This window comes from Danio rerio, chromosome 4 (genome assembly GCF_052040795.2).
Source record: "Danio rerio strain M-AB ecotype USA chromosome 4, GRCz13ab, whole genome shotgun sequence".
Classification (NCBI taxonomy): domain Eukaryota; kingdom Metazoa; phylum Chordata; class Actinopteri; order Cypriniformes; family Danionidae; genus Danio; species Danio rerio.
Window position 1 is genome coordinate 34,165,195 of NC_141024.2, and position 21,479 is coordinate 34,186,673.

General features: G+C 32.1%; 1 protein-coding gene across 1 annotated transcript in view; it reads left to right on the forward strand.

Annotated features, from left to right (window-relative positions):
* The window catches only part of LOC101886704 (zinc finger protein), an 846,922-nt gene that overhangs the window by 163,790 nt on the left and 661,653 nt on the right, over window positions 1-21,479 (forward strand). The window lies entirely within an intron of this gene.

A 21,479-nucleotide genomic window follows, 5' to 3' on the forward strand; every position in this document is an offset into this window, starting at 1 on the left:
CTCTCTTATTTTTATTTATTTATTTTATTTTTATTTTTTTTACCTCTTGACTCTTCAAAACCCGAGCCTTCGATGTTGCTGCGTGTTCAGCTCCTCCATCTACAGCTCAGGTCCTTCACAGCCGAGACATAGAAAACATAGTAGATGAGAGGAGAAAGCTTAATATTGTTATAAATAAAATAATAATTAAGTTAATTAAATAAATATATTTAGACATTCTATATCCTATGTATTAACTGAGTTCTTTTTAAGAATTGAATCAACCATTTCTTTCCTTCCTGATATAAAAACTCTTTCAGTGTTATTTGTTCATCATTTATCTGTAGGTCATTAATTAACATATTTCTTTCCTCTGTGTATTTATTGCAACTAATGATTACATGTTCTACTGTCTCTCTTTCTCCGCATCCATCACACAACCCTGTTGGATGTTTTCCTATCATGTGTAATGTAGCGTTCAGCCCTGTATGTCCTATCCTTATTCTTGAAAGAATACAATCCTCCTTCCTGCTCCCCCATGATTTCAAAATCTGTCCTACCTTTGGTTGTATTGCATATAAATGTCTGCCTTTTTGTTCATTGTCCCAACTTATTTGCCACTTTTTGTGTATTCCCTTTTTAATTACTGATTTAAGTTCAGCCCTACTATACCTGATTTTCATTTCTATCCTCTCTTTTGCCATTACTGTTTTTGCTAATCTATCTGCTGCTTCATTGCCCTCAACTCCTGAATGTGCTGGTACCCATACAAACTCAACTATTTTGTTTTTCTGTTCTAAATTTTGTAATAATTGAAGAATTTCTATTATAATGTCCTGTCTAGTTTCCGATTTTTTAATATCCAGGCATAGTAACGCTGAAGTTGAATCAGAACATATTATCGACTTGTTTAGATCCATTTCATAAACTTTGTTGACTGCTTGCATAATTGCTAGCAGCTCTCCTGTAAATACTGACAAATGATTAGATATTCTTTTCCCTTCTAACACATCTAAACTTGGAATAATATATGCGATCCCCACCCGGCCACTTTGCGGATCTTTTGATGCATCTGTAAAAATGTGTGTATACTGATCATATTTTGTCCCGATATACTCTCTTGTTAGATATCCCTCTGTTAACTCATGTCCTTTTTCCTGTCTGTCTTTCAATAATTTGAGGTCTATTTTTGGTTGTGGTAATATCCATAAAGGTGTTGTTGGTAGAACTATTGATTGTATCTCCTCCTCCTCCTCTTCTTCTTCTTCTTTTTCTTGTGTGGCGAGTTACAGAGAGCAGCGTAAAGCTGAATACTGCCACCTGCTGTACTGGAATGTGTATAATAATATGTTTACAGTTTGTTCATATGTTTCATAGAGCTCAATGTAGATTTGTAGAAAATAAAATGACTGCTTTTCCATTTATACTCTAATCTTTCTTCATGAAGTTTAGCACAGCTTGTGTTATATTCCCCAAAAACCCGGAAGCGAGTTAGCATTTAGCATTTCCGGTTCTCTTGTCCCAAAGTCAAGGGGTTTTTATATGGGGTTTCAGTAAAATCGCTTAAATAAGGTTCGTGGCTAACACAAACTCAAGATACTTTCACGTTTTGTTCTACAACATAAAACACATCAGTTACATCACAGTCTTGATTTTTTTAATCGGTTATGCTACTTTAAAAAGACGGTTGCTATCAACCCAGATAGCAAAATACACTCGGGCCAGTTCCGGCTAGATTGTCGCCTGCCGGAGACTTACCCCTCGGCCCAACTCCGGCTGCCGGACTCGGGTCGGATGCCTGTGGACTCACTGCCCGATTCCGGCCCGAATCAAGCGGGCCAGATGCGGCGGCCGTAAGCGAGCCGAAGCTGCGCATCCGCGCCGGAATCGGCGCGAGGGTAATGTGCGCTGCGGCCCGGAGCTGGCGCGACTCCGTATTTTTACACCTTATAAAACCTTTTGGTATTACATTGGTACTTGATATATGGTATTACAACCATTTGAATTTATATAACAGTAAACACAAAGTGTAAGCACTGTGTTTAACCTTTGAATAAAGTGCAAACTGCATACATATTCTGTAACGAAAATAATCAGGCAAATGACAAAATAAATAAATGTTAAACGTTTATTGATTGCAAGAAAAAAATAGTACTAAAATTTTATAAATAATTTTGTAGTGCACAAGAATATCAATATAAAAACAACAATAAAACAACGCTATAAAGACACACAGAAAGATTTAAACAAAAAATCTAAAAATTACACACAAACACAGATGTTTTTAAAACAACCCTGTTTTCCCAATAGACTTGAATTAAAAATTTGTACAAACAGCAAAATTTTTTATAAACCTAGATATAGAAACCAATTTAAGATATAGAAAGAAACATCTTAAAAATACCAATGACAATCCGTAAAATATCCAAGTCAAACTTGTAAAAAGTACTGCAGAATTCTGAAGAAACATCTTGAAACATTTTTTAATAAAACATTAAAATAATAATAAACATACATATATATATATATATATATATATATATATATATATATATATATATATATATATATAATTGCAGAAGTATAAAGTCAAACTTATTTTTAAATAAACTTGAACAAAATAAATTGCACAAACAGCAAGACATGAGTGAGATGATTATACATTTCATATATATATACACGTCTTGTGCAATTTTATATTTATAATTTTATTTGTATTACGTTTATTAAAAATGTATCAAGATGTTTCTTCAGAATTTGGCGCTCACACACACATACATACCATACATATATACACACACACACACACACACATATATATATATATATATATATATATATATATATATATATATATATATATATATATATATATATATATACATATATATATATATATATATATACATATATATATATATATATATATATATATATATATATATATATATATATATAAATGCAAATGAAAGAAACAAATTGTTCAAGTATCAGGGAACATCCTAATACACTTAAAATGTTGTTTAAAAAATAAAACAAAATAGTGATGTAGACATTTGACACATTAGCTTTCTCTTCTTTCTTCCTCCATCCCTGTCAGGGGCAAGTTGTAGCTACCTTGTAATGCATTTTTCCACTTCTTTATCAGTGGCGTGGTATGGACATTTGTCCTCACTCCATCTGTGATTAAAAGATAAACAGATAATTAGTAGTGAACAAGTACTAATGTAAAAAAAAAAGAAAAAATTTGGAAAAAAGTAGGCTACCTACGAAGCAAAAAAAAAAAAAACAATCAAAAAAACAAATAAACTTAAAACACTTTGAAATTAGCAAGAGCTTGAACTTACCAGTTTCTTCATTTGTTCGGGCTGCTCCTTTAGTTGATTTTCAAGCTTTTCCAAATCAAATTGGCCAAAGGAAGGTCAAATGTGTTTACATCTGGAATTTCATCACGTCTTTTTTGGTTTTGTGAGAATCAGGCCCAGCTGCTGCTTTATGACGTTGCATGATTTTAAAACTTCAGTCAGTCGTGCTAAAAAAGAAAAATAACAGATTAGTATAAATCAACCTGTAGCTTATTCTCATACAACTTCTGTAAATACAACAGTGGGTTAGACTCTGCTGATATTCTCTAGTTCAGTGGTTCCCAACCTTTTTCTTAGGGGCCCCCCCATGAACATATACAAACATTGGAGCCCCCCCACCATTTAAATACACACGCACGCACACACATATGTACTATATATATATATATATATATATATATATATATATGTATGTGTGTGTGTGTGTGTGTGTATATATAAAATATAAGTAAAATATTATGTACTGTCATCATAGCAAAGATAAAATAAATCAGTTATTAGAAATGAGATATTAAAACTATTATGTTCAGAAATAATAATAATTAAAAAAAAAACTTCTTTCCATGAAACAGAAATTGGGAGGAAAGGGTTGCTAATATTCAGGAGGGCTAGTAATTCTGAGTGTATACATACAGTTATTTTCCACCCTGCAAAAGAAAGAGAAATAAATACAATAGAATAAAAATATTAAACAAACTGTGCTTTAAGCATCAGCAGTCCTTCAGTCAAGACTAGTGAGGGGTTTTCTCGTTGTTTGATTAATAATCATAAAAACAGGCGGCAGCAGGAATATTTCTCGCTGTCTCTTTGGTTTTTCTTTCACTTGTCTTTTGATCCTCAACCCGTTTGTTTATTACACAAATGAGGGTTAATATAAATAATCACTAAACACCGCGTTTTGACACCTATTTGACCATTAAAGCGCTCACGTTAATGACTTTAGATGTCTGCGCTCCTCTGCTCGTCAGTGTGCGAATGCTGACTGGCCGCATGCTTCTGACTGAGTGTGCTTGCTGCACACACATACATCCCACCCAGCACGAGACGTCATTTCGACGTCGTTTTTTGGACTAAATCAAGTCGGCCCGTCATAGACTTTATTTAGCCCAAATTTCGACGTCGAAAATTGGTCTGTATTTGGTCCGTCGGCTTTGGTCTAAACATAGACCAAATATCGACGTGGTCTTTGTTTTGTCCGTCGGATTTAATCTAAACAAAGACCAAATATCGACGTGGTTGTTTTGCCCGTCGGATTTGGTCCAAACATAGACCAAATATCGACGTGGTCTTTGTTTTACCCATCGGATTTGGTCCAAACATAGACCAAATATCGACGTGGTTGTTTTGCCCGTTGGATTTCGTATAAACATAGACCAAATATCGACGTGGTCTTTGTTTTGTCCGTCGGATTTGGTCCAAATATAGACCAAATATCGACGTGGTTGTTTTGCCCGTCGGATTTGGTCCAAACTTAGACCAAATATCGACGTGGTCTTTGTTTCGTCCGTCGGATTTGGTCCAAATATAGACCAAATATCGACGTGGTTGTTTTGCCCTTCGGATTTGGTCCAAACATAGACCAAATATCGACGTGGTCTTTGTTTTGTCCGTCGGATTTGGTCTAAACATAGACCAAATATCGACGTGGTTGTTTTGCCCGTCAGATTTGATCCACATTTAGCACAGTATCAGACTTGAACATATGGTTAAAAAGAATTACATAAGTTCCTCACAAAATGTTTTACATCCATTGCTTTTTTTCCAGTCCAATGTAGAATGCAAAATATATTTATATAGCAGTTTAGTGCCATTACATTTCAATAATGGCAAACAAATAAAGACGTTACTGCTGTTAACTCCTTCTCTATTTTCCCTTCTGCTTCATGCACTGATGCAAATACTTTTCATTTAAGTTGATTTATTAATAAGGCAAAAGATTGTAACAAATAATGTAAATTTAAATTTGAAGTCCATCAACGTAAAAAAAAAATAGATTAAATAAAATAGGGTAGAAAAAAACAAAATCGTAATACACTTTATAATGCCATTTTCTTTTAGGATTTAATCTATTTATCTTATTATTAATAAATCATAAATGTACTATAATCCTATTTGCAGTAACAATAGGCTAAACAGGATGCTCATCAATACATATTTTTACAAATAAATTAAAGGGTTAAATTATTTTACAAATCATTAATTTCTACATAAAAACCAATAACTTCATTCCTTCTTACCTCGGGGGAGCTTTTTCATATTGCCCACTCACCAGACAACAACAATACAACATCTTTTAGTGATGCGTTTAATAGCTGAGAAAGCATAGTGTATTTAAAAACAAAAAACATGGTTTTAACAACCCAGGCTCGATTACAATCAATATATTAAAATGAATAACGTAAATAAAGTATTCTCTTGCTTTGCTTTGATCTTTTCTCTTACTCGCGTTGCTGCGTGTCCCTGACCTGTGTGAACAATATCGAGAGGTCAGTAAAACTGAACTCATTTCATTATGATTTGAAATCAGTGTAAAGTGCTGTCGATTGACGTGTTGTCCTTTTCCCTTTTAAATATGCCAAATTATCATATGTGATCTCCTCAACTGACAATGGAAAAACGTCAAAAACATACTAGATGCTTTAAACTGTTCACTGCGGTAGTGAAATGCAAAATGGAAAATTTAGGATTCAATAAAGAATTTTAAATAAATATTTGTGAATACAATATGTTTCAGAGTGCAGGTCGATGCACACACATAGGCATAGAGCGCTATGATAATGCTAAACGCCATCTATGTCGATTAAAACACGTTATATGCGATTTAAACTGAACAGTATTTTTAATATAGGCTATAAATGATCATATATATTTTCTACAACCAACAAGTAGAATAATATGCAAAGATTTGCTATTCAAAAATGTGTTAATAATATAAAAAATACTGGTGTCCACATTGGCTCTAGTGCATTAAATAATAATTAACAATAACATTAAGATATTTATTGAAGGTATCATTTCAATGTTTAAAATTCCAGCATTGTGAAAAACTAGTTACAATTATTGTAAACTTTATTATATCCATTAAAAACAATATGGGGGATTCTATTGCATATATGTTTGACATTAAAAATAAATATAAATTATATTAGAATTAAAGCTCTTTAAAACTGCAATTGTTTCCAGTATCTTATTTAGTTTTTATAATTCAGCTTTTGCCAATCATAAATGATTAAATGTTTTAATTCAAGGAATAAAAAGATTTTTTATATTGTTTGTAAACTTACAATATGGATGAATTTAGTAATGTGTAAAAATAACACTAAATCATAGCAAGAAACCTCCTTATGGGTAATTACTAAATTGTAACTGAATTGGCAGTAACAATTTACAATTTTACAATTTCTTTAGCCAAACATTCTACTTGCTATAAATGCTAATTAAAATCAGTGAACATGACACTGAAATCAGGATTAAAATATTTTTTAATTGTCCAATATGTGATTTTTATTAGCAGTATTATTGTTCTATGCATATATTTGTTTTAATAATAAAAAAATATATATAATTCGATTTATCCACCTGTCAGGTTTTGGAGCATGGGGCACAGCATGTGTATTTGGATATATTAATTTTTTTTAACCACACTTTGTTATTATTGCTCATTTATTAGTTTGCAGGAAATTCGAACTGAATTTAGAACTAGTTTAGAAACAAGTCTTTGCGCTTAACAAACTAAATTATTATATAGGCTAATGGATGTCTGTGCGCACAACACCATTTCCTTATCCACGAAAAAAAAAAAGTTAAAATAAAGACATAATGATTAAAATATTATAAAAATATTACTTTCTACATAAATATAAAAAAAACACTGCCTCCATGCTTACTTCATCTCGGAGGCTTTTTTCAGTTTATTCATGACAACATTCTATTGTCCTGTGGTGATTGCCTCCAGACAGGTGGGCAAATCTAAACTTGTTTTTATGAAAACAAATATGAATATGCATAATAAATACTAATAAACACTAATAATATTAATAATAAGATTACACAAATGCAAATAGTCATTAATAAACAGACTACTTAATGATTAATTGGATTAAGTACTTTATGGTGAGTGATTGTAAACAATTTATATGGGCTGAATGTAAACAAACAAATTAAATTTGGTGATGTTTAATTTAATTTATTTAAATTCAGCTTATATAAATTGTTTGTAACAATTTGCAATGAACCATATTTTTCTGTGTAGAGCTGGATTACAAACCCTCCATGTGAAGAAAGCATAGAAGAAGTATTTTTTTATATTTATGTAGGAAATGATTATTTTTGTAACACTTCAATACTTTAATTGTTTTCAAATAGTCTAAGATATTTGTGTATTGTACATCCTGTGTATAAAGCAATTTACGCATTTTGGACCCGCATAGGCGTAACGCGCAGGGCTGCGTTTCCCAAAAGCATCGTAAGCCTAAGAAGTTCGTAGAAATGATCGTACGACTGATCTTAATATTACGGTCTGTTTCCCAAAAGCATCGTAACTTAAGTAGCACTTGAAAATCTTCGTGGATCTACGAGTGCTCTGGAGTAATCGTAAAGCCTTAAGTGCATCGTAAGGAGACAGAGTTATGAGGGCACCTGCTGGACAACCGGCAAATTGCACCTACAATTTACTTCTCTTCAAAGTCATTATTCATTTTATTTGTACGTATATCTCTATTCATTTATATTTTCTACACATTACACAATTCAATATACAAATAATAATAATTAATAATTAGGCTAAACTTTTCAAAAATAAATGTAAGAGCTTATTTATTTATTTATTTATTTACTTATTTATTTATTTTGATGTGAGATAAGCAATTTTTGATAAAGAAATTGATAAATAATTCTACTTAATTAAGGTTTCATATAAATATCGAAAATGATGCTGATGTCATTTCCGGCAAGGACTGTTAGAATTAGTTTTATGCGAGATTGGAGCAAGACAGTGTTTTTACAGTACGACATTTCCAGTTAATTTATGTTTTTAAACTGGCTCAAAAATATTTTTTTTTTTATGTTATTCGAGTTGAATATACATTCACACAAGTAGAAGAAGAATTATATGGATTGCTATAACATGTGCAACAATAACGAGCCATTCTATAGCGTGACATTTCAGCACTTAACAAACGGATAGCGACTCCTAAGTTGCACTTAAAGCTGGGCTACGTGCAATTGTGTTAAGTGCATTTTTGGGAAACGCACGTGAAACAATAACGAACGTTCGCAAAATGACTCGTAGAAAACGCTCTTAAGTGCTAAGATCAATCGTTATCGGGAAACGCAGCCCTGGACTTTAGCTTTTGGCTTCTTCTTTTTTTTTTTTTTTTTTTTTTTTTTTGTTTATTTCAGTTACTCAATGCACCAACAATGCGCCCATGAGTCCACAAAGTGGGCACATGGATTTGCGCCAAACACGCTTTTCCTTTTTGGGTGTCTGATAGGGCCCTTTAAGCCCGTACCCGGCTTTTTTTTTTTTCGAAAAAATGTATTTTGTGCTCAGCAGAAGAAATAAATTTTAAACCGGTTTAATTGGAACCAAAGGGTGAGTAATGGAGGAGATGGTGTGATGGGTGAACAGAATTTTCAATTTTGGATAAGATGTTTTTTTCCATGGTTATTGATCGACTAAAAACAGAATCATGCTTAAATATAAGCACATTATCATGTGAAATGGCTGTATCAAGTTGTTGAGAAAAAAAAACCTCATACATTTCATAAACTAAAATCTTGTTTAGATTTTCTTTGTTTATTTAATGTGCGTGATATTCATTTCACTTTTTGGCGAACTTGGCAAAACGCATATTTTCTCTGTCGCAGATCCATCGCTTGAACCACGTTATAAAACGCCCAAAATGATGCTGGGTGGAGTGACTACTTCTTCAGAGAAGAACCTATAACTTTTTTGTGCAAACGATATTGTTTTACACGCACACGCATTTAAAATAAAATCCAATATTAGATTTGGTAAAAACATGCCCTGGCTTTCCATATTAATTGAAATATTTGTAAATGGCACATAGGGCCTGTTTGCTTTACTAATATTATTGAAAAGTTGAACATTACATATTCTATTCTAAAACATATCACTTAAGCTAACACGTATTCTAATATCATACAAATAATATAAATAAATAAATAAATAAATAAATAATGAGGCTATTTATTATAAAATGAAATGTAATATTTATTATTTTTTAGAAATAAAAAAAATCATACTTTGATAATAATAATAATAATAATATGATAATAATATAAATAATTATGATTAATATTATTATTTTTATATTATTGTTATTATTAATATCATTATTATTAATAATAATAATAATAATAACAATAACAACAATAATATTGTTGTTGTTGTTGTTGTTGTATTTGTTATTATTAGGATTTTTTTTAAGTCTATTTTTACAATTTCATACATGTAAACCACTGCAGAAAGTTCTAACCGGCAGGCCCATTTCATATACAGTACAGATACTTAATAAATAACCCACTATAAATTAAAATAATTAACGTATGCTTTTTGTTTTCACAAGCTTTGGAGATGTAGCCTAACATAAATTCCGCTTTTTAATAAAAGGTTACCTATAGCTTTCGCCATGAGGCTGTGTTCAAAATGACATCAGTGTTTTTAAAGTGTACTGCAAAGGGAGCACAATTGTAAACATGAGGATCGCTAAAACTGAGTTGTAAAAATAGTTTGAAAGCAAATTACACCCAAGAAAGATGATCTTAATGCTTTTTTTATATTCAATAATTCCAACTTTGAATGTTAGAATGTTCTAAATGAATAGAGCGTAGGGGGTATAAGTGGCAATAGAACACAGCCAGGAACTCTTCTGCGCGAGTCAGCGTGACGTGCGTGCGCGGGCTCATCATTTGAATTAAATAACGAACACAAGCAACGGGCGGAACGGTAATCAAAGGTAAGTAAGTTACGATATTCGACGTTTCACATGTTTTATTTGTCGTTTTACTTATAATTTATGTTGAATTGAACTTTAGATGTGTAACGTTTTACATTATAATAATTTTTTAATGAACACTTAACCACTTTATACGTTTTTATGTCGCCCTAGTGACGAGGTCATTGACAGCAGCTAATGAATAATAGCTGTTTTCGTTATTTATTTGGCGATTTCAGCAAAATTACCTAATTTTATGTCTTCATTAGTTTCTAACCTGTGTAAAAATATAAGATGATCTGTCAAATCGACTTGGAATGAGCATAAAAAGTTGCTCCGGCTATAACGTTTAAGGCTAACTTAACGTTATAAGCACTTCGCGAATAGCATTAACGGTGCTTATCATCGAGCTAACATTTTTTAACATGTAATATCCTAACAAAGTGAATCGCTGTCGGTTCACGGTTTTGTTGCTCTGTTTGTAAATTTAGTGATGGTCTCCTCGCCAGAGAAGCTAGCAGCATTGAATAGGGAAGCTTTGCTATTTCGTAAGTTGTCTAACATTACCCTATCGCTAGTCAAGTCAAGTTAATTCTTTGTGGTTTCATTCTTTCCTGATTTCCTTTGTTCACAAACCATGCTTGTCTGTTTTTTTTCTGATTGCTGTGCTATGTTCTGGTGTAAGTTTTTTTTTTCCTGTTTATTAAAAATAATTTTGTCTACATCCTTCTCTTTCGATTCATGTTAATGCAGTTTACTGATAAAAGTATCTTTAAAAATGTTTGTAAACGCATTCATTCAAATTATATCATGAAGCTTTTTATAATTTCACAAGGAAATGCAATCCAAACAAGATCATTGGATTTCTCACAAAATACCATGCAACTTAATATACTGAGTGAGGAGTCAAAATTGTGGCTAGTTTATGGTACAGATACTGTGGATTGGACATTTATATTAATGGAATTGTACTTTGTAATAGTAGATACCAGGTGAGATGTCATACTGATTAACATGTTATTTTTCTTATAACTTTTTTATGGCAGTTTCGCTGGAATCTCCAATTGAAAACATCATCGTGTGCGCTTAGACTTCTGTTCCAGTTCTGACTACACCACACTCTGCTTATGTTGATCACTGACTACTATGTTCTCTGAAGGTATTCATTCATTCATTTATTAATTCAGCCATTTATTCATTTTCTTTTCGGCTTAGTGCCTTTATTAATCTGGGGTCACCACAGCGGAATGAACCGCCAACTTATCCAGCACGTTTTTATGCAGCGGATGCCCTTCCAGCCTCAATCCATCTCTGGGAAACATCCACACTCATTCACTACGGACAGTTTTAGCCTACCCAATTTACTTGTACCGCATATCTTTGGACAGTGGGGGAAACCGGAGCACCTGGAGGAAACCCATGCAAACTCCACACAGAGACGCCAACTGACCCAGCCAAGGCTCGAACCAACGACCTTCTTGCTGTGAGGCGCCACTGCAGCGCAGAATCTGAAGGTATTACTGTAGTAAAACAACAGCACCCATGACGGTAACGCTTTCTTTTACAATCCGCAAAGTACCGCGTAAGTACAGTGAAATAACGGTGTGCTTTTCTGTACATATAGTGTACCTACGCAAACGTTAATTTTATGTACAGAAAAGTACACCGTTATTTCACTGTACTTACGCGGTAGATTTCATGCTGAATATCTGGTTGTTACCCCCTTATTACCCAAGCATTACAGTTTGTTCCCTTACCTACACATACCTACACATACGTTCATTATACTTATACAATACGTACAGAAAAGTACATGGTAATTTCACTGTACTTATGCGGTACTTTGCGGGTTGTAAAAGAAAGTTTTACCTACATTATAAACATTATATATATATATATATATATATATATATATATATATATATATATATATATATATATATATATATATATATATATAATCCAAAGTAATTGTCTTAAAACCATGCACATTTGAATTTTAATGAGAATGAGAATTAGATTTTTACTTGTCCTGCCAACTTTTTCTCTGGCCTACCAAAAAAATATAAAAGATAATTTTAAGCCATTAATTAAGATAAGTTTTTAACCACATGTTTAAAATTGTGTATCAAAAGAAGACAAATGTATACTAGTTGTCCATATATTAACTTTTTTTATTCAGTAATATAACTTTTTTAACAATTTAGATTTTAATGAAGGTTGAAGGTTCCAGATTACCAGTTAACTATTCATAAATTGGGAGTCTTATTCAATTATACTTGAACCTTATTAGTAAAAAGAGTGTTACTGAACAGTACTTATATTATTTTTTACCTTTACAAATTGTCAGTAGCCAGCACATGCTCTATTAGGGAGATTGTTAGTTGTATAAATCAAAAGCATCATGTTTTTTAGCACTGTGGTATGAGCTTGGTAAAATGATCTTTAATTGGATATTAATAATCGGTTATTGACTTATTAAAGTGAATGCTTGCAAAAAAAAAAAAATTATCAGCAGAACTTTGGGTGTAATCAAGAGATTCTGGTGACTCATAAAATTAAGATGGAGAGCAGGAAATAAAAAATATGAATGTGAGACATAAAGAAAATCTGCATTTTTTTAATTGATACTATAATACAAAGGAGAAATAAGTTTTCTACTGAACTGAAATATATTTTCTGCCATTGACGTAACAACTGTAAGCTACTCGCATGAAAAAACTATAGTAAAAATATGTTTTTGAACCATACTACAGTTTATTGCTAATATATATATATATATATATATATATATATATATATATATATATATATATTTTGTTTTTCACGCTAATAATGTTATCTTTCAGACATCATCATCCTCATCATGATCATCATTGGTATTATTAATATTATGATTAAATTAGGATTTTTTTCATTTCCTAATATATAATAAAAAATACATTTTATAATAAATAGCCTCATTATTCATTTATTCATATGATTAATATATGAATATAGAATACGTGTTAGCTTTTGTAAGTGATTTGATTTAGTATATGTCACATTCTCAATATTATTAGTAAAGGAAACATTGGATCTATATGTGGCATTAATATATATGTCAGTTAATATGGAAAGCGAGTGCATGTTTTTGGCAAAACTAATATTTTTAGTATTTTATTTTAAATGCCTGCTTGTAAAACAATATTATTTGCACAAATAAATGATGAGGTTCTTCTTTAAAAAAGTAGTTTCTCCCCGTTTAAAACATATGGGCCTTTTACGCTATAACTAACGTGGTTCAAGAGATGGGTAAGCGACAGAGAATTTTGGGAAACATTCGTCACTACATAGTTCTTTCCCCAAACAATGCATCGTATGATAGTGCAGTGGTAAGTTGTTTGAGAAACGCAGCCCTGCTGGTGTGTTATGAATTGCATGTTTTAAATGACAGTGAGACATTTATTGGCGGTGTAACCATTAAGCTTAAATAGGCTGAGCATATTTTTATTAATATTAAAACACATTAATAAAAACTAGCCAACCTTTGATTTTTTTTCGTTTTTGCATATTTTTTATCAAACAAAAAATGCAATGAATTGTTTATTTTGGTTTTCATTTTATTAGAATAAATATAATTATTAGGCGATACTACTTCTACACTGGCTCTTGCGTTTTTACATATCCTACAGAAAGACTTTTTTGGCTCAAAGACATTTATGCCTGTTAATTTCAGCGCTGTATATTGACAGATTTTGCAAAGGCTTCAGCTATTCTACCTGTCAGCTGGTACCGTTTTGCGACTGTGTGGCGTCTGTATCAAGTGTCTGGATGACAGCGAGAGAGAACGAGATGAGATCAGACCCCAGATTCGATGTGTGGCCTCATGTCAAAGTTACTTTACTGCATTTAAAAAAAAATATTGGCTCATCTAAATTAACTTTTCATTTGATTGAAAGCCGAAATATTGCCAGACAGACAAAGCAACTCTGTTCAGTGATAACATATGCACACACACAGAATACACTCTTGTCGGCCTATTCATTATTGATTTTTTAACATTAAACGCATAATAAACAAGTGCAAAAAAGAGCTGAACTTCGGAAAAAGTAATCACTGCGGATACCGCAATGCTTTGTTTCTCTGTAGTTGGCTAGGCTTATTAATGGCGCTGCATTGCTTAATCACTTGTTTTAATAATAAATAAGATTATTTATTATTTAAAATTGTAAGATGATGGTCGCGTGATTTTTAAAATGAGAGTATGCATTGCGGATTTATGGCTATTGATCTTATTTACCGGCGACCCACCCAGAGTTAAACATCAAGTAGGTGTGTTAAAGGTGCATGTATAAATTAGTTGTGTTGCCCCCAGATGCTGCAAATAAATCATATGAATAAATACTAGGCGATTTATTATAAAATGAAATTTAATATTTATTATATATTATGAAATTTAAAAATAATAATTCAATAATAATAATAATAATAATAATGATGATGATGATGATGATAATAACTATTATTTTTATTTTTGTGTATTAGAAGTGAAGAAAAAAACATAATTTAATAATAATATGATGATGATGGAGATTCTTGTTGTTGTTGTTGTTGTTGTTATTATTAATAATAATAATAATAAGTAGGGTATTGTTTATTTATTTTTAGAAAAGTCTACTTTTACAATTTGACACTTGTAAACCAGAGCAGAAAGTTCTAACCGGCAGGCCCATGTCATATGCAGTACAGATATTTAATAAATAACCTACTATAAATCAAGAATTCACGTATGCTTTTTGTTTTCACAAGCTTTGGAGATGTAAAATAAATTCCGCTTTTAAATAATAGGTCACCTATAGCTTTCACTTGAGGCTGTGTTCAAAATGACATCAGTGTTTTTAAAGTGCACTTCAAATTCGCTAAAACTAAACTGTAAAAATAGGTAAAAAGCAAATAACACCTAAGAGAAATGATCTTAATGCTTTTTTATTTTTAATCATTCAATGTTTAAATGTTATATTGTTCTAAATGAATAGGGTATAGGGGGATAAGTGGCAATAGAACACATCTAGAACTGTTTCAACTAGCTGCAGAGCTGTAGTTGCGAGCGCTCAAGTTTGCGACGCAGTTTGCGAATGTTTGTTGGAGCGATTGATTTGGGAAATGGCAAATCAACAAACTGCTTGTAACGACGGAACTTGCGACCTTAGTTGATGGTTTTGGGAAACGCACCCTAGATCTCTGCACCATAGGCCTAGCTTTATTATCACAATTTTCATAATTTAATTATTTCATATTCTATTTAATTCTATTTCATATTATAAAATATCTAATTGTGTGTTCTGAAGGTTGGAATGACTAGAGTGTTAGTAATTAATGATAAAAAGAATTTTCAGTTTTAAGTAAACAATCCTTTGTGAAAACTAGGGGGCGCACAGATTCTTTCTGAGGGGGCAATGCCCCCCTTTGCCCCCCCCCCCCCACCCCCCCGATTCATAACTATTGTACACTAAATTAGGCTATCTTACTTTTTATTTAAACAAAAGTGATCAATGCCGCGCAACTGACAAGCCAACAGCAGAGAAACAAAGCAACCATTGCGGCACCGCAGTGATCACTTTTTCCGAAGTTCGGCTGTTCTTTTTGCACTTAATCATTATGCGTTTAATGTAAAAAAAAATCAATAATAAATAGGCCTTCAAGAGTATATCGTGTGCTTGTGAAAACATTAAGTGAACATGCAGTTTTTGTGGAAAACATCTTTGTGAGGGAACTTTGCTGAGGTAATGCGAAAAACTTAAAAATATATTTTCCTTCCACAGTTTTTTTTCTCTCACACCCATTTTTTATGAAGGCAAAATGGCTATTTAGATGATTACAACAGGGTTGTAATGGCTGATTGACTGTTTACACCAGATAATTAGATGTTTTTATTGATCGGATTGCAGGCCATTTATAGATAAAATTATAATGCATAGATCAGGAAAATACCACGTGAAAAAAAAGATTATGCAATTTTTTAAATAGAATAAATGTATACTATATATAATAATTTGTGCCCCCCAGTTTTTATAAAGGATTGTTCACTCAAAACTTAAAATTCTTTCTGTCATTAATTACAAACACTCCCGTCGTTCCAACCTTTAGAACACACATTTAAATATTTTAAAATATATGACATAGCAATTAAATTATGAAAATTGTGAGATTAAAGCTAGTCCTATAGTCCAGAGATCCGGTCCCCGCGTCAGGTCTGGTGCGCCCGAAAATAAAACCCGCACACGGCGATGGAGGCGCACTAGACTCACAAGGGAGAAAAGTGGGTGACATGAGACGATCAGCTTAATTAATTACATGTTTTGGTCAACTAAATCTTTAAACACAACTCTCTTGAGCTCTAAAAGGAAGAAACGCAGAAGAAATTTGCTGTTAAATAAATTTTAGCAGAGACTCAACTGCCAGTCATTTTCACATTAGTTGTTCGGGAAGATGTAGCCTAATAAAATGTTTTAATAAAAATAAATAGTTCACTGCACAGTCCCAAAGTAGGCTACACTATAAATAATATTTTAATTTATTCATTATTATTATTATTATTATTAATATGATTACAATTAAGCTAAAATTGACAAAACGCATAGCCCTTTGAATGTTTGCTTTCATTTTGACATTGCTAAAAAGCGCACTTTTACAGTTGTGTAGAGAAACATCCCATTATGCAGCAGCAGTCTAGGTATGATAAATGCCTTTTGCATTTAAAGATGACCAGCCTGCGAAGTCAAGTTTGCAGTGTTATAAATGGAATAGGTATACAGTGTTTAAGTGCAATTACAGCGGATCAACCGAGAAACCTCTCACAATCTTTTACAAATATGTAATTAAGGCTATACTGTTATTTGCTTATACAAAATTAAACAACATTAAATATATTACACACTGTTAAAAATTGTCCCGTTAAAAAACAGTAAAATACTGGCAGCTGCAGTTGCCAGCAATGTACTGTTATTTTACAGTATGTTGCTGTAAAAATACATGGACTACATTGATTTACACAATACTCAAGTGAACTTATTTTACTCACTGAAAGCAACTGCCTCAACTTGGTCAACTGCTGAATGAGTTTATGAAGTAATGTGCTATACATGCTTAGAAGCATACTTATAATGATAACTTATTTTAGTTAATTAGAAAAGTTCAGTTTAACTCTAATGTCTTATTTTTCACAACAGCACACATACATGTAAATCTGGAATCACCAGAGAGATTCTGACTGCATCAGCAACTAAACAGCCGCTATCTTTAAATAGAGAAACATGCAGAATAACATCAGCAGTTCATCTTTAACTCATACACTGGCTCTACTCTCCTCCACAACGGTGACAGACAGAGGAAAATAGCTTCAGGTTTTACAGTAAAATACTGTTTTTCCTTGATTTAACGGTAATCTACTGGCAGCTGTGGTTGCCAGCAATCTACTGTTTTTTTTTACAGTCTATTTCCGTAGTGTAAATTAACAGTATATTACTGTTAAAATACATTTTTACACTGTGTTTTTACCTCTCACACCTTTAACCCTTTAAACACCAGAGCCTATACTTCAGTTTAATTGAAGTGTCCACACTACTGAGTGTTCAAGAAACATGGAGCAAAGCTGAAGTAAATTCATTAATTAACTGACTAATTAAATGATAATTGAGGATTAACAATGAACAAATGAAGAAATACTGAAGGGAAAAAACAAGAACAGAACATACAAAACTTTAGTCACAGCTTTATAATGAAATAATCTGAAGAACAAAAAATGATTAAATCATTGAAATGATCAGCGGATGATTAAACAACTGATACATGTATTTTTGTATAACATTTACTAAAGTTCTTCTTGAGAAAAAGTTAAAGTTTTACGTCACCATCATGGAGAACAGAGTTTGCTTTAGTTGGGCTCTTAGCCCTGTCATTTTGAACATTTATATATCTTGGCTTCTGCAATTGTTAAGAACTTTGTTTATAAAGCTCCTTTGATGTGGCAAGCCAGCCAAAAACCTAAATAAGATCTGGTGATGTTCATGATGCTGTTAAATGGCAGAGTCTGTTCTCATTTAGTATAATAAAATTTACTGCTCCTATTCAATGTTAAATCTATTGTTTTACATTATATGTATGTATGTATGTATGTATGTATGTATGTATGTATGTATGTATGTATATATATATATATATATATATATATATATATATATATATATATATATATATATATATATATATATATGGCAATGATTTCTGGAAGTTTTTAAGAATATCTTGGACAATAACACTGCTCTATGGTGTAAATTGCACTCAAAGAGACATCAATAATCAGCATATGAACCTCAATAATGGTGACAACAAATTTAACAAAATTAACAGTTTAACTCACAAACAGGCAACTGAAAGTCTAAACATAAACAACAGCAGAATCAAACACAAATAAAGAAAACTGTTAGACCATTATACAACATTTATTTATACCGCAATGCATGCTGGGATATTTGTACAGTGCCACTCCCAGCATGCATTGCAGCATGAAACATTTGAGATGTTACCATTGTTGAGATACAAGGTCAGATTCATGAGGTCTGAGTGTGTATTTGTCATAACTGAACTGTTTTTTTATGTTATTTCTTAACTGTTAAGTAATTACAGAGGTATCTTTCTGTTTCCACTTCTCATTAATTAAATTAATACCTGCAACTAAGCATAAGATCTATTGCATGAGGCCCTTCTTCCAGATATATACCAAAACATTTATCAAAACTAATTTCAGATAAATAGATTTCTCTATTTATTGACTTCCCAACTTTATTGCTATAGTACAAACGTTTTGTAAACTCTGTATTCAAGCAGTTGGAAAGTCTTCTTGAATGAGTTCAAGGGTGAAGAGCCCAACTAAACCAGCCCCTCACTCCATTACGGTGACACAAAAAACACCTTAATTTCTGTTGGATCTCAATGAGAATAGTATGGAAGTCAAATCAGTCAGTAATAAGTGTGTCTGCTTTGTTTGTGGAGTTGTTTAATGATCCTCTGCTGAGACTGAAGCTATTTTATTTGATTTGATTTTATTTAATGTTGTAACTCAAGTCACTGTTTGTGTTTCTTGTTTATTTTCTTCAGTAATTGTGATTATTAACAGCAGGTGTTCATCAGTGTCTGAATTCACTCATTAGTGTTCATTAAAACTGTCAGGTGAACTATATTAGTTAACTAGTGTATGAAATAGTGAACAAGGGCACAAAGTGTGATTTCAAACACAGACTTCAAAACATCGATTCTGAACTCTGTTAGCTCACAGTTTTCTGCAGTTGGTTACTTTCTCGAAAACAAAAATGTTACCCAGAAAGCACTGTTTTTAACAGAATATTACTGTTTTAGTGAAAAAACATTATTTTACCGTAGAATCTGACCGTTTTTTAACAGCAATTTTTTACAGTGCAGCATATCGAATTTATTTTGACTTGTAGCTCATGGCCCTAAAAAAAAATAACCTGAAAACAAGTTATTAAAATTTAAATAACTAAAAATGTTAATTTATTATAAATTAATAAATAAAATGACGGGTAGGCCTAGTAACCTAATGGTTTATGATGGTTTACAAATGACAAGCAGACAATATCACGAAAAAAAATACACTTACGATAGCCTAAGATAAATCTTTATTTTTACATTTAAAATGATGAAAAAAGTTTTATAGCCTATTAAGTTGCCTGTTATCCGTGCCAAACAACTTTTCACGGTAATAACTGAATTTAGGCATATTTTTTAGGTATTTTTCTGGCTACACTAATGCCTTAAAATGTAACGAAGTAATTGTTTTGAATGACATTAGGGTAACATTTAGCTTTTCCCTAACACTGATGTTGGTTGGATAATACGTAAAGCGGGATGACTCGGTTAAGCTGATTTTACTATATTTATTTACCGGTTATACGAATTGTCTGATCGTGGGTCAGCTTGCATGTGTGGGCATAAATTAACGTCTTTACCTAAAACTTTAAACATTCATATGCCTGCTATTTGAAATAAAATTGAAATAAATAAGGAGAATAACATATGATTTAAAGCACTCGTTTGGCTCTGAAGCTATGATCCGTCTGCATTAATAAGCGGTATCGTTGCATTACCATCATTAATAAAATCAGTAATAGCGACACTGTGCATATTAATATTACTATTAAAACGTATAATACTGCCTTAGGTCTGTAACAAAGTAAAGTAATAATAAATGTGAATAAATAGCCTAAATGAAAGGAACAAGAGAGACCAAAATCAGCCACCAGGTCTAGTGCCCCCCTATGGATTTAAAATGCCCCCTCAGTTCTGATTCCTGGCGCCGGGCCTGGATGTGAGTCTAGTTACCAGCGTGAAAAACAGGTAGTAATAGAAACTTTTTTTATTACGTGTTTGAGGCCATATTTGACTACAAAAGTGCAGTCAGTAGGCTACTTTAACATTTACCAGAGTTGTTTTAAGCATCAGTATCACTTTTTCTTGAGTAGGATGTGTGTATTTTTGCCATCTCTGTCCATTTCTTAAAAATAAATAATAATACAATAAAAAGTATGGTTAAATTAACTGAAATGTGCCCTAAATAGAAACGTGTGTATCATGCAGTCAAAATAGCATTTATTATTTGAATGTTACGTTAATTTTCTTAAAATAACACATAAGGATGTGCATTATATCAACTAAAACAGAGTTTTTCTTTGTTATAGCAGGTGCAGCCAAACTGCGACACAACAGCCACGGAATTTATAGGGCCGTGAGAGATCACCTGTACGGTCTGGCGGTGGCAGACGCAGAGCTGAAAACACTATCTGATGCTTTTGTTGTTGTTAATGTTAAATTGACCAATACATGTTTTGTCATTACTTTTGTCTGCAAATATTAGGCTAATAAATAATATTTTTTAAACAAAATGTTGAATTTCTGAATTATGTGTATTTTCTAAAACGTTTATATAGGTATTTCTCACAACCAAATTTCGACTTAAAATTGACGTATTTTCGACGACATGAAAAAGACGTCTTTTCACCTTTCACTTTCCCACCTGTTTTCCACGTTGTTTGGACATCTTACAATTACGTCTTTTCGACGACATGAAAAAGACGTCTTTTCACCTTTCACTTTCCCACCTGTTTTCCACGTTGTTTGG